Source organism: Gossypium hirsutum, chromosome D09, assembly GCF_007990345.1.
Source record: "Gossypium hirsutum isolate 1008001.06 chromosome D09, Gossypium_hirsutum_v2.1, whole genome shotgun sequence".
NCBI lineage: Eukaryota > Viridiplantae > Streptophyta > Magnoliopsida > Malvales > Malvaceae > Gossypium > Gossypium hirsutum.
This window is the reverse complement of record NC_053445.1, coordinates 44,790,750-44,806,953: the sequence shown is the minus strand read 5'-3', so window position 1 is coordinate 44,806,953 and position 16,204 is coordinate 44,790,750.

Sequence of the window (16,204 nt, the reverse complement as noted above, 5' to 3'; positions counted from 1 at the left end):
ATTTTTGAAAGAACTAATTTTCTCTTAATAATCTCTTTGGAAGTATCAATTCATGCTTGAGAAATATGATCTCACTCCGTCACTTGGATCTCTCTAACAATCAATTCAATGGCACTTTTCCTTCATTGCTAATTAGCAACCTAACAAATATTGAGTCACTTTTTCTATCAAGCAATGAGTTTCAAGGCATGATTTTGCTCTGTGTTTTTGTCAATTTGTCAATGCTAAATGAACTTGATATTTCTTTTAATCACTTGGAAGTGGAAACAGAGATGATGTTACCAAGTTGTTCTCCTTCTTTCAAACTAAGTACTCTGTCTTTAGATGGTTGTAAAGTCAAGAAATTTTCTCCTTGGATGCTTTACAATACCACTTCAGAATTATGGATAAGTGGCAATAACTTGACCGGTCCCTTCATTAGCAATTTTCAGAACATAACCTCAAAAACAATGATTTGTTGTCATTTTGATTTTTGATATGCTTGAGCTTAGGCTGATTTATATGTTAACTTGTTAGTTCAGTGCAACTATTTACTCTGTCAGTGCTTGTTCAGTACTGCTTATTTATTTATTCGTTATTACTTTTTCAATGTTAAAATTTGACAGCACACATATATGCAGTAAAGATTTAGTGTTTTAATATTTTCTAAGTCTTTGAATTTTTTTAAAATCGTTTGTGCATAGATGGCATTCTTTTTTTTTTAACATATTTGGTTCTCATATTGATAAAGTTTTACAAACTAAAAAAATATTTGCTGCTAACTGATCATGGTTCAACTATTGTAGGCAGAATTAATATTTGGTGCAATTATTTTCATATCTGACCATTGACATCTGGTTTGCTGCCTGTGTTTTGCCCAAACTATTGTTTGGGCAGGTACATAAAAATTCATATACAGTTTCCCTTATTTATATGCATTTTCCCAAATTACTTAACCAAATTCATGTTTCTGACTGCAGTCTGTCTTTGCTAGTGAGAGTGAAGTAGACAAAGTTGAGTGAAATATTAAGGTATGTTTTAGTTCATAACTTAAATCAGATCTAGTTTTATCATGATGATTTTTGAAAAATGTTTCTTTTGCGGCTCTGGTTTTGTATACATGTAATTGGTTTTGGTTGTTTTCCTTTAGCTTATGTTTCATTTTACTTATTTTACAATTGCCATGTACTTTTCTGACTTATGTTTTCTGTTATCATCCATAAACGATTGTTATATATGTTGAGCAAAATAGAAGCAATTTAATAAATTGTACCGGGAATTACATTAAAATATTTTCTTTTAAAATTATTCGAAAATTCGGAACTATACGTTACATTCAATAACAAAGTAGTCCACTTTCTTTTCACATTTCAGTTTCATTGATATCAAATATGCTTAATTGTTGTATACATATTATTCTATATCGCAAGTAAATTATTTCGAAAATGAAGGTTATTTATTTCTAAATAATATAAACATTTGGTTAAAAGCCTGTATAGTTTGCAAATATTTATATGTTTTCCTCCAAAATTTTTGTTTTTCCTTTAGTTGCTATTTTAATCACGGAAATTTAGTTTGTTTTGTTTTGTTTTATTTAATTTGAATCATGGAAAAAAATTTCAAACTTTTAATTTATTTTTAAGTTTAATTTTAGATAACTTACAAAAATTTAGTTAAAACTAACATAACATACATAATTTAATTCAAAGTTATTTTTTTTTTGTTTTAAAGTTAAAATTCACATAACATACATAAATTAAAGTTACAATTTCTTAACTTATATAATATTAAGATAACTTATATAATATTACATAACTTATATAATGTTAAGATAAAAAATCGAATTACATAACTTATACAATATTAAGGTAAAATTTCGAATTACATAACTTATACAATATTAAGATAAAATTTCGAATTACATAACTTATATAATATTAAGATTACTTTTATAATATTAAGATCAAATTTCGAATTACATAACTTATATAATATTAAGATTACTTATATAATATTAAGATAAAATTTCTAATTACATAACTTATATAATATTACATAACTTATATAATGTTAAGATAAAATATCGAATTACATAGCTTATACAATATTAAGGTAAAATTTCTAATTACATAACTTATACAATATTAAGATAAAATTTCGAATCACATAACTTATATAATATTAAGATTACTTTTATAATATTAAGATCAAATTTCGAATTACATAACTTGTATAATATTAAGATTACTTATATAATATTAAGATAAAATTTCTAATTACATATCTTATATAATATTACATAACTTATATAATGTTAAGATAAAATATCGAATTACATAACTTATACCAATTAAGGTAAAATTTATAATTACATAACTTATATAATATTACATAACTTATATAATGTTAAGATAAAATTTCGAATTACATAACTTATACAATATTAAGATAAAATTTCGAATTACATAACTTATATAATATTAAGATTACTTATATAATATTAAGATAAAATTTCTAATTACATAACTTATATAATATTACATAACTTATACAATATTAAGGTAAGATTTCGAATTACATAACTTATACAATATTAAGATTACTTATATAATATTAAGATAAAATTTCTAATTACATAACTTACATAACTTACATAAATTAAATAACTTGCATAACTTAAATAACTTACATAACACATAACCTTCCTAACTTACATTATTTAGATAATACATAGCCTACATAACTTACATAACTTACATAAATTAAATAACTTGCATAACTTACATAACTCACATAATACACAACTTACATAACTTACATAATACATAACCTTCCTATCATATCATAACTTACATAACACATTTATATATAGTTATATCTGGCGTTTTAACTTACCCGTGCAAATAATTGTCAACGTCAGACTTCAATAATTAAGAAATGGACCAGTCTTGGATGAATTTGTCAAGGGTAAGCAACGGCTATCGAAATGGAGTACAGACGTTTCTAAATTTTGCATTTCAATATGCAAGCCAAGAGAACATGATTCTTTGCCCCTGTAAGAATTGTGTCAACATAAGCTGGCATTATCGTGAGGTTGTATATGAGCATCTAATTGTTGATGGGTTTGTTCGGGGTTATAAACAATGGTTATTTCATGGAGAATGCCCGCCTAGTACTTCCTCTTCAAGGATGGATGTATCTTATTCTGATACTGCTTACCATCAGTCTGATAGAGGGGATGACATGAAAGGTATGTTGCGGGATGCATTTAATATGCACAATCATAGTGTCCAGTCGTTCCCAGCGGACTTTGTGGCCTCTGATGATTGTAATATTGGTGGAAATGCTTTTACCGAACCGGGAAGTAGTGTACGTCATGAAGAGCCGAATGGAGAAGCGGCAAAGTTTTACGCGTTACTTAATGACATGAACGAAGAACTATATGAGGGATCAAAATTTTCAAAAATGTCCTTCTGTGTTCGTCTTTTTCAATTAAAGTGTTTGGAAGGGTGGACCGAAAACTCGTTAACAATGCTGTTAGAGTTTTTGACAGAAATGTTTCCGTTTGCAAAAATCCTTCGGTCATGCAAAGATATGAAGAAAATGATAAAAGATTTAGGCCTTGGGTATAACAAAATCCATAGTTGCCCAAATGACTGCATGTTGTATTGGGGCGATCGGAGAAACCAACAGTGCTGTCATGTATGCGGCCATTCCTGTTGGATAAGTAGAAACACAGAAGATGGGAACGACGATGAAAATGATGCACAGTCACGGAAGAAGCCAGTCAAGATTTTACGGTATTTTCTGTTGATACCAAGGCTTCAAAGGCTTTTCATGTCGTCGAAGACAGCGGAGTCAATGACGTGGCACCATGATGGATGAACCAATGATGGATTACTAAGGCATCCGGCAGATTCTTTAGCTTGGAAATCATTTGACAATAAATTTCCAAGCTTCGCAAGTGATCCTAGGAGTGTGAAGCTTGGGCTAGCATCTGATGGATTTAATCCTTTTAAGATCATGAGCACTGCCTACAGTACTTGGCTAGTAGTGCTTGTTCCTTACAATCTGCCTCCGTGGATTTGCATGAAGCAAGCTTCCCTTATCTTATCTATGGTTATCCCTGGAGAGAAAGGGCCCGGAAATGATATCGACATTTATTTACAACCACTTATTGAAGAGTTAAAACAATTGTGGGTTGGTGTCGAGACATACGATGTGCTGAGAAATGAGAACTTTAATTTACGTGTAGCTTTGATGTGGACCATTAATGACTTTCCCGCTTATGCCAATTTATCCGGTTGGAGTACCAAGGGTCGTTATACGTGTCCTTGTTGTGCTGCACAAACATGTTCGCAATGGTTGTACAATGGGAAGAAATTCTCTTACATGGGGCATCGTCGGTGGTTACCGGAAAATTATAGATTTAGATTTCAGAGTTCTGTATTTGACGGTACTGAAGAGTTCAGAGAAGCTCCTTCGCAGACCAGTGGCTCTGAAATCTTGTTCATGATGGCAGATATGAATTTCATTTATGGGAAGATGAATCAACCGCCAAACACGCAAAGAAATAGAAGATCAAATGATGAAGCTGATGATGACTCTGATGAAGAGGACGATCCTAATGAGGCGGACTTGTGGAAAAAAAAGAAGTATTTTTTTGAGTTGCCTTATTAGGAGCATCACCTTTTACGACACAATCTTGATGTTATGCACATTGAGAAAAATGTATGCGAGAACATTGTGGGTACAATTTTGAATGTCGACGAAAAATCAAAAGACAATCTTCAAAGTCGACTTGATTTAGTCCAAATGGGAATTCGGCCTGATCTTCATCCCAATCCACTTCCGAATGGGAAATATCGGTTGCCGCCTTCTATTTTTTCAATGTCGAATATGGAAAAAGAAGTGTTCTGCACGGTGTTGAAGGATATAAAGGTTCCAGATGCGTATGCATCAAATATATCTCGATGTGTTAGTGTTAAAGATCGAAGATTATATTCGCTAAAATCACATGACTATCACATCTTGATGCAAGATTTACTGCTAGTTGTTGCACGATGTTGTATGTCCAAGAAGGTGACGTCTTGTCTAATTGAACAATCCAACATAATGAAAGCCATTTGTGGCAAAGTTTTGGATGTTCAAGAACTTCAGAAGGTACAGGATCGAGCCGCTTTGACTTTATGCAACATGGAGAAAATCTTCCCACCTTCCTTCTTCACCATTATGGTTCACTTGATAATCCATCTCCCACACGAAGCAATTCTTGGCGGACCCGTTTTCTATCGATGGATGTATCCCATAGAAAGGTATTAATTAAAATTTTAAAAATTTTCCTTCATTCACCTCTATGCCTTTAGTTACAACTTTTGATAATATTGTATACTGTGTTTACGTTCCTATCCAAATTAAAGTCTTACTACCGTAACAAGCGATATCCAGAAGGATCGATTGCTGAAGGCTACTTGGCAGAGGAGTGTATGACCTTCTGCTCAAGATATTTGGAAGATGTTGAAACAAGGTTAAACAGACCAAATAGGAATGCTGGACTCACGGACCATAACTTAGCCGATACTTATTTGTTTCAAAGTTTTGGAGAACCAATCGGCAAAGTTGAAATTGCAGAATTAGATCATTTATCGTGGGTACAAGCACATCGATATGTTCTGTTTCACCACGAATCATTGGAACCTTTACGGAAGTAAGTTCTACAAATTTGATAAATATTTATCAAACTAATAATTGTTTATTTTCTAACAAAGTGAACATTTTTTTAACATAGTGAGTACAAACAAATATTGAGATCTCGTTCGCGCTCCCGAAGAACACAACATCGAGATATCAATAAGTTGTTTACAGAATCTTTTTATGAATGGTTAAGCCAAACGGTATGCGGTTGGAGCTTCCGCTTACAAATAATAATGTTTTCTCATAACATTTTTAATTACTCAGTTTACTTTCCATTCAATAAGTTTGGAGTGGGAAGAACGTAAACGATGAAGTTAAATGGCTCTCCCAAGGTCCAAATCAAGTGCTTAAAAGATATAGTGCGTTCCTCATCAACGGATTCAAATTTCATACAAAATATCGCGAGAGGTTGAGGAGAACGCAAAATTGTGGAATAGTTGTTAATTCTGCAATTACAAGTTATGCCAGTGCCAGGGACAATAATCCTGTTGAGGGAAATGTGGAATATTTCGGACATCTTACTGACATAATTGAGTTGGATTACTACGGCAGATGGAAAGTTGTCTTATTTCGAAGTGATTGGGCCGATGTTAATACGGTTCGTGGAATTAAGCACGATCAATTTGGTTTTACAATGGTGAACTTTGACCGATTGATTCACACAGGACAACAACTGATAGATGAGCTTATGTATTCTCATCTCAAGTCAAACAAGTTTTTTACTCAAAAGATCCAACTGATGAGGGTTGGTACGTTGTACTCCGTAACATCCCTAGAGACTTGTTTGACATGGGCAGTGGAAGTAGAGATAACATGGACGACAGATTAGAAACTTTGCCCTTTCCAGAACAAAACTTAAACGATAATATCCCTAGTACTAGTGTACAATTTCAATGGGTTCGTCAGGATACTGATGAAGATATTTACGAATAATGATGTAGTAAGATTTTACGATTGTTTAATTATATGTAATATCATAATTTAAATCTTGGTCTTATTATATATTTCAACTATTTTATATGTGCTGTTATTGTTGTAATTAGTTATTAAGTTTTCAACTATTTTATGTGTATTGTAGATAAAATACCTAGAAGAAAAATTCTAAGGGGAAGCATTGTTCAAAATGATCCAAACTCGACAGAAACAAATAGTACTGAACAACAGACAGCAATTGGATCTTCGAATGTTCTGATTACAGCTGAGGATCCTACAGAAGTTCAAAGTAATTTTACATTTAATTTACATGTGTGTTGACTTATAATTGATTTATTTTTCAAATTCTTATATTATAATATACCATTTGTAACGGAAAATGGTGGGACGCGCAGAGGTCGAGGACGTACGCTACTTAGAGAGTTATACGAGTTAGATCCAGTCGAGCGTGTCAAAGTTGGACGAAACAGTTTTGGTCAGCCTGTTGGATCAGAAGCTCGACTTTTAGCAGGATACATGGGCATTTTAGCACGAAATCCGAATATGTTGCCTACCAACTACGAGTCATGGCATCAAATGCCCGATAGCAACAAAAACCAAGCCCTTGATAATATTAAGGTAACAAAATGTTAATGTCATCTGTAATGCTTGGGACATAGTTTCATTTATATTTACTTTATTAACTTGTGTTTTTTGTAGGCGAGATTTGCTTTAGAGGTCTCGGATGCTTATGTAAAGAAGGTATTGGGAAAAAGATAGAGAGACAATAAAAGTACTTTAAAGAAAAATTATTATAAGACAAAAACAACCCTCGATGAGAAATTGCAAAATGTCCCGCCGGGTATGTTGAGGCACCAATGGGAAGATGCGGTTAGATTTTGGCATTCAAAGAAAGGCGAGGTATGACGTACTTCCAAACTATTCTAATTATTTTGATTTATAGTATTTACTATTTACGTAATAAAAATTTCATAACGTAGGATCGTGAACAAGTTGGAAAAAGCAGCAGGCAGAAACAAAAATTCACTCACACAGCCGGGTCGAGAAGTTTTGCATGTGTAGCTGAGGCGGAGGTATTTTGAATTTTTTAATATTGTCAAATATGTATAACTTTCTATTAAATAATATTTTTACTACTATATTGTAGGAACTATCATCCGGTTAAAAAGTTGGACGCCTTCAACTTTTTGAAATTACACATAGGAAGAAAGATGGATCTCCCATGACTCCTAAAGCTGGTGAAATAATGGTACGTTTACTTAATACGATTTGACTTGTTTTAGTTATTTATAGTGTTTATTTTCTAATGGTTTAATTCATTGCTTCTATTGCGACTATTGTTTTGTTGCATATGTTTTTTAATATATATTGCGTTCCTAACTATGTGATTTATTTATTAGGAAAAACTAAAGGATAAAAAGGCGGAATACGAAGCGATTGCTTCTAGTGATAGTTCTGTGCATCTTGAAGACATTGATAACCGGATTATTACTGAAGTTTTGGGTCCTGAAAGGTATGGTCGGGTTCGATTTCAAGGATCTTTTGTTAGCCCGACCCAATATTTTGGATCCAGCTCACAGCAATACATGGCATCGGGGAGTCAGGCTCAAGCTGAAGTTCAGAGGTTAAAAGACCAGATGGCTCAGATGCAAGCGACCACAGTTGAGGTTCAAAGGAAATATGAAGAACTCCAGCTACAACTTAAAACAGAGGCGGCAGTGAGGGAAGCAGAGGCTACAGCGAGAGAAGCAGAGCAGAGCAAAAAGTACGATGAACTCCAGCGCAGCTTCAGATTATGATGAAGATGTTTCAGTCGCAACTTCCGCCGTCATAGTGTATTGCATAAATATTTTTATCATTTTAACATTTAACATTTTTGCAAAAATAATATGAATTCACTTTTATTTATATTAATATTATTTTATTCGTTTAATTTGGAATATTATATAAATTTATTACTTTTGGCTGGTTTAGATCTGATTGCTTTTGATTTGTTGCTACAGGAGAGCTGAAAAAATGAAAAATTTAATATAAAAAAATCCTAAAAATAGTGGCGTTTTTGTAAAAAAGGGCCGCTAAAGACCATGTTCTTTAGCGGCGCTTAGAAAAAAACGCCGCTAAAGAACATGGTCATTAGCGGCGTTTTTGTTTATAAATGCCGTAAATGTTTGCGACATTTTCGTTAGCGGCCTTTTTTGCGGCGCTTACCTTTAGTGGCGTTAAAAAGCGCCGCTAAAGACCTGTTCTGGTGTAGTGTATATTTATATATATCTTATACAATGATTTTAAAATATATGCATATATATATTTCATAATTTCATGTGTAGATCTTTTATATTTTTTATAGTTATATTCATTTTCTTTATTTGTTTTTTACTTACATTTTCATTATTATTTTGAAAGAGTACCTTTTTTTTTATTTTTTTATTTTTATTTGCTTATATGTATTGTTATTTTGTATGTATTTTTGATTTTATTTGCTTCTATATGTTGTTATTTTGTATGTCATTGATTTGCTTTTCTTATTTGATTTATTTTCATTACTCGTTTTATGCCACACCATTGTGTTCATTAACATTTTATCACGCATATTAATATTCTTTTAAAAGTTTCAAAGTAAGGCAATATTTTGCGTTTGAAAATTCGAGAAAGCGTGCCCTAACGTGCTGGATTTCGATTTCTCGTTCGACCAAATAGCCAAATATCCTCTTAACTTTCAATCCATGTTATTCGAGTTTTCTTTAAGGATCATATTTTTAAAATTCTTCAAAGTTTTCAATCTTTGATATTAAGACATTAATTAATCAACTAGGTACCAATTTTTGGGCGTATCGAGGGTGCTAACCCTTCCTCGTGCGTAATCGACTCCCGAACCTATTTTTCTGAATTTCGTGGACCAAAATTGTTGTTTTAATAAAATCTAAATCGTTTATTAAAAACAACCGTTTTACGAGGTGACCTGATCACACCTCATCAAAAAAAGGGTCGGTGGCGACTCCCGTTTTTGTTTTCATTTTTCAAAACCCAAGTCAACCCCGTTTTCATCAAAAAATGGTGTTAACACAGTCCATTACATAACCCAATACAAGTTATTAACCCAAAGCCCAGATTACATAAAGCCTAAACTTTAATTAAATACCCAAACCCAATACCTAAACCTAGACCCGATTCTGAGCCCAAAACATAAGCAGAAACCCTAACAGCTTCTGAAATAGCCTCAGCCACTGCATAAAGAAACCAGAAACCTCCGCGCGTTGTTCCAGCAGTCACCGAGCCTTCGCCACGCCCCTCCAGCTGTACCTGCAACCAACTCAAACAAACAGCAACAAACAAAAAGCAAAATAGAGAGCAACAGAAAAAGCAAATAAAATAAAAATATATATGTAAAATAGTTAGGGTAATTTGGCTATATAAAGCCATTCAAGACGCTGTAAAACGGATGGGATTTTTTGAAAAAAATCAATAAAAAAAGAAAGAGCATATAACAGAGATTCGAAGGTGATTTCAGTTTTTTTTTTATTTCTTTTCCTTTTTTCATTATTCATGTGTTAAAATGAAAGAAAAGATGAATAAGAGAGGGATAAGCTTACCTCGTGGCCGATCTTCCTTCTACTTCGTGCCAATCGGAGTCGAATGGAAGTTAAAGGCATGAAACGGCGCACGGAGGGGAAGTGATTAGTTTTTTATTAGGGTTGATTCGTGAATAATGAATGGTTGCTAATTTTAGGTCTCAATTTAGCTTATACTTGATGAAAGAAACGGCGTCGTTTAGGGCCTGTTTTAGTGGCCCTAAAACGACGCCATTCAGCTGCCATCGACTCGCGTATTGACCTGATCCGATTCCAAATCTGTGTGTTTTGTAGCACGTGGGAAATTTGCGCGATTGGTCCACCTCTTTTCTAATGTATTTAAATCAGTTTTTTCATTCCTTTCAATTTCCCCCATATTTTGCTTTTGTTTCATTTTGGCTCAAGTTGTACGCAGCGTTTTGGAGGGATGGGAATTATTTCCCACTTGGTCCCCCAAGTTATTCGCGCACTGCATTCGGCCCTCCACTTTATTATATTTTCATTTTTTTCTTTTGATTCTACTTTTAGTTTAATTTAATCCCTACTATCTTAATGTGCTTGATTTCATTTAATTTATTTAATTATTTAATATTCCATTATTTTTGATACATTTATTTTTTTAACCTAATATTATTTAATGACTAAACTCAATATTTTTTATCTTATATTATTTTACGTTTTATGTCTATTATTGTTTTAAGTTTTTTTTTCAAATTTTAGATATTATTTTTTTAAAATTTATAATGTATTATTATTAATAGTATAAGTTTATTACATATCATATTTCTAGATTTATTATGTATTGTTGTTTTAAAATTCATTATACATTGTTATTTTAAATTTATTGTGTATCATTACTTAAGTTTATTGTTTTTATTTTCTTTTATGCAAATTTGATATATATGTATATTTTCTTTATTTTTTTATATTTCTCTTAATTCATTATATATATATTTGTATTTTTATATAAAGATATTTCATAGAATATTATTTTGTATATATAGAATTTATTTATTTTATATATAATTTATGCTATAAGTAAATTTTTGTATATATTATTCATTTTAAAGATTTCGCATGTATACTTTATTGATTTACTATTTCCTTTCTTTCATGCCATTTTTTAGTTATTTCAAAACTTATACATTGGATTTGCGTTTGTGTTAATTTGCTTGCTTTTTAGGTTTTACTAGCTTTTAAATATGAATGTTAGTATTTGCATAATGTATAATATGAGATGGTTGCCCTTATATATGTTGTATTGTTTATTTGTATTTTATTGATTCTTCGTTGCTCATTAGCTTATATTTAGCTTACGAATTTTTCTTTCGCGATGTACATTGTCGTCCCATTGCGTTTTATTCGTCAAAAAGATTATATTCTATTTAAATATTAAAATCGTTTTACTCAAAGCTTTCAGGATAATGCAATACTCGGAATTTGGAGTCTTCGAAAAATTTAGCCCTAACGTATTGGGTTCCAATTTTTCTCGTTGAATCTAAATAACTGGGAATATTCTTTAATCAAAATACATAAATAAAAAACTCATTCTCGGAAATTCGATACGTGGTGTCCTAACGCATTGGATATAACATGTTTTCTTGATATGAGGATTTTTCTAAATAAAAGCAATATTTGGTGTTTGGGAATTTCGAGAAATTGAACCCTAACTTACTGGATTCTGATTTTTTTTCGTTTGACCCAAATAACCAAATATCCTTCTCAAAAGGCATAAGTTTCAAAAGTTAAAAGATAAACTTAATTTTGAAGATTAAATTGTTGCACCCTAACTCACTGAGTGTGACAATTTATTCCTTCAAAATAAGAGTACCTTATCATCCATTGCAGTTTATTCAAATTTTCTTTTCAAATGATTGTATTTTAAAATCTTTTCAAAATTTCAACACTAAAGCATTAATCAATCAATTCAGTACCAATTTTGAGCGTTACGAGGGTGCTAACCCTTCCTCGTGCGTAACCGACTCCCGAACTTGTTTTCTCAAATTTCGTAAACCAAAACCGTTATTTTAATAAATCAAAATGTTTTATTAAAATCTCAAGGTGATCCGATTACACCTTGAAAAAAGATTGGTGACAACCACATTTTTATTTTTAAAAGGGGATTTCCTTTTTTAAAAAAAATGGTTTCTACAAACCTTATTAACCTTAGATATAAAGATGAAACCTAGTACTGATCCTCGGCTAAAATAGTAAGGGTAAAAAGTTTGAATTAGAGTTATAGCTAGGCTTCTGAAGCTAAACAACTAGGGTTCTTTTGTCCTTAACTTTCAAACATTCTAGTCAAAAAATAAAGCAAGTAAAATCCCAACTTGAACTTTAACAATTATTTTGTCAGATCCAACCACTAAGATCTCATCAATTTCCTACCATTAATTCTTGTCCCTAGAAAGGAAAAAACAGAGATGAGAATTTCATGTGCAGAAATACACATTACACATGTAGTATTAGTATTTAGTACCATGTATTATATTTTTATATATATCCAATTCAAATTCTTCAAAACACAAAAAACAAAGAATACGATTCCACCCAGAAAAAAAAAAACTTGTCAGGAAATCATTAACAAATCTGGGGATTCCCTCTAAAATTTGGTTCTTTATAGAAAATGACAGCAAATGTACCAATATTTTAAAAAAGCTACCATCTTCTTCTCGAATTTTAGCCATTTTGATATTTGAGTCAGAGTACTTTCTCCTGCCAACGTCACAATATTATTTGAATTTGGATTAGTTAAAAATTATTTTCTAAAATCAATTACTGAATTAAAATTTCTTGTCTAATCCGACATACCGTACCTCATATTTCGAAAGGTATTTTTATGGATGGCTTAAAATAGATAAAATTTTATAAATGATTTCTGTATTATGTGTTTGCGGCACATTTAACCATTTTATTATGATTTTATATTTTTAGTATTTTACTTCTTATAATTTTTTTAATTACAATAATAAAGTAAAGCCTAAACAATTAATGTGATTAACGCGACTCGAATACATGTCACACTTATGGTGATGAACACTCTTGATTATCGGAGTTTTTCTTTTCATCTTATTGAAGTGTTAGAATTGTGTGACTCAAATTCTAAGAGATTGCTTGCAAGTCAAGTTAAACAAAATATATCTTCTTTCTAGAAGATTTAGTATTTATGAGTATAATATATTTAGTATTTATTAACATAATATATTTGACTTTGATTAGAATTAGGTTTTTTTCAACCTATAAATAGATGTAGTCGAAACTCCTCTTGAAATTATTCGAATTCAACATAGTGAATTTTCTTCTCCTCTACCCGTGGTTTTTTTTTGAAAGAGTTTCCACGTAAAAATTTGTGTGTTCTTTAATTTTATTTCTTTTTTTCTTTGCTATATATTGTCATTACTGATGTTCTATTTTTACAAATAGGTATCAGAGCTTCCGAGTTGTTCATCTCGATCATGGTAATAGCGTGTTTGAAGTATGAAATTCCACTGTTGGATCGCAACACTAGATTTGTGTTATGGCAGATTAAGATGCAAGTAGTTCTTGCGCAGATGGATCTGGAAGATGCTCTGCTAGGGATAGATAAGATGCATTCGACATTAACAAATGAAGCGAAGAAGCGTAAAGATCGAAAGGCGTTAACACAATTACATATGTATTTGTCTAACAAAATTTTGCAGGATGTGATGAAGGAGAAGACTGCCGCTGCATTATGGAAATGGCTGGAACAAATATATATGTCGAAAACTCTAACCAGCAAGTTGCATATGAAGCAGCATTTTTATGCTCATCGTTTGGAGAAAGGTGCGTCTGTGCACAAACACTTAACAGTGTTTAAAGAAATTCTCTTAAACTTGGAGGCCATGGAGGTTTAGTATGTTAAGGAAGATCTAGGGTTGATTCTACTTTGTTCGTTGCCCCTGTCTTATTCAACCTTTAGAGACACAATTTTATTTAGCCACGAGTCTCTCACAATTAATGAGGTTTATGATTCTTTGGCCTCGTATGATAAGATGAAGCATCTTGTGGTTAAACCTGACTCTAGGGGAGAGGGTCTCATTATTCGTGGGAGACAATATCAGAATATTGATGATGATCGTGGAATGACACAGGAACGAAATCCTCGCAGTAAATCTAAGGGTAGATCGAAGTCTTCAAACATAGGTAAAACTTGTAACTTCTGCAAGAAGAAATGACACATTAAATCTGAGTGCTATAAACTACAGAACAAGATCAAAAGTGAGGCTGCGAATAAAAAGCGAAAACAACTAGAAAATTTCGGTGAAGCTAATGTTGTAGAAGACTACAGCAATGGTGAACTTCTAGTCGCTTTTGTCAATAATTCTAAAGTGAGCGATGAGTGGATCATTGATTTGGGCTGCACCTTTTACATGAGTCCCAATCGGGATTGGTTTACAACTTACGAAACAGTGTCTAAAGGTGTTGTTTTGATGGGAAATAATACTTCGGGTAAAATTACAGGTGTTGAAATGATTAAAGTTAAGATGTTCGACGGAGTTGTAAGAACACTTAGTGACGTACGACATGTTCCAGAATTGAAGAGAAATTTAATTTCATTGAGTACTCTTGATTCAAAAGGGTATAGATACATAGCTGGGGGTTTTGAAGATTTCCAAAAGTTCCCTCGTTGTAACACCCCTAACCCACATCCGTCGCCAGAATAGGGTTTTGGAGCATTACCGAAACTTATCAATCAAACAGACATAAATTTATACATTGATATCACAGAATATTCAGGTCAAAAACCAATTAAATTCATACATAATGTCCCTTATTTGAGCCATCGAGGCCCAAAATACGTGTTAGAAACAAATCAGGACTAATTCGGAGACTTAGAGAATTTTTCATAAAATATTAAAAATTTTCAAAGCTGGAGGGTTCACACGCCCGTGTGGTCAGGCCATGTGTCTCACACAGTCCAGTCACAAGCCCGTGTGTCTGGCTGTGTGGACTCAAAATGTACCTTTAACAACAAGTTTACCATTCCTTGCAAGCTTGAACAATAAGCAACACAAAAATCATTCGTTTAACGAATTCAAAACATAATCAAACACATCCAAAATATGTCAAAACAATCATCCTTGTACCTAACTAATGTATCCTCATAGGTACCGCAATTATATCATCAAAACATACCAATAAAACATCAATTCAAATCCAATTTGTAAACATGTCAAATCCAATCTATTTTACCTATTTCATGTTCATTTAAACATTAACTTAAACTTGCCATAATATGACCTCAAACATAGACATATATTTATATGTATATAACCATCCAATATTAACTTATAATCTTATTTACAATCAATCCACAAAATGATTAATATTTAGACACCCTAGGCACATGCCGACACAAAAGGAAAAATATTACCATGTTTGAGTTCGAGATCGTTGTTAGATGCTGAATCGGCGATCAAAATTAAGTACCTAACTTGCGCACGAGAAACAAAACCGTATGCTAAGTAAAAACTTAGTGGTATTTCTATAATCCGAATATTTAAAAACAAAACAATATAATATTTATAATAAAATGTAAAGCACAATTGAACATTTAAAACATACAATACTAAATTTTCCATCACTTGTTATAGAAATAGCTTTTCACAATTTTAATCACATTTCATTTATGCAATTGTTTTATCCATACCATATTCAATTCACTATTCCACTTCATTTCTCATATCATTCCATTTCAATATCAATTATAAGACTTTATTATTCATTTACCCCTATTAACATGACTCGGACGGATACACGAATCCAAAAAACACACCAGTTTGGCACCTAGTGCCTCATCGGATAATTCGAAGTAATAAATTGACACCTAGTGTCTCATCGGTTAAACCGAAGTAAATTGGCACCCAATGCCTCATCGAATTAATCCGAAGTAATAAATTGACACCCAGTGTCTCATCAAGTCAAAGTCGAAGAAATCTCTGAACTCTTCCAATCCTAGGGCATGCCATTTATATCCGACTCAGCCCGATACAGTTAATAGGGTTTAA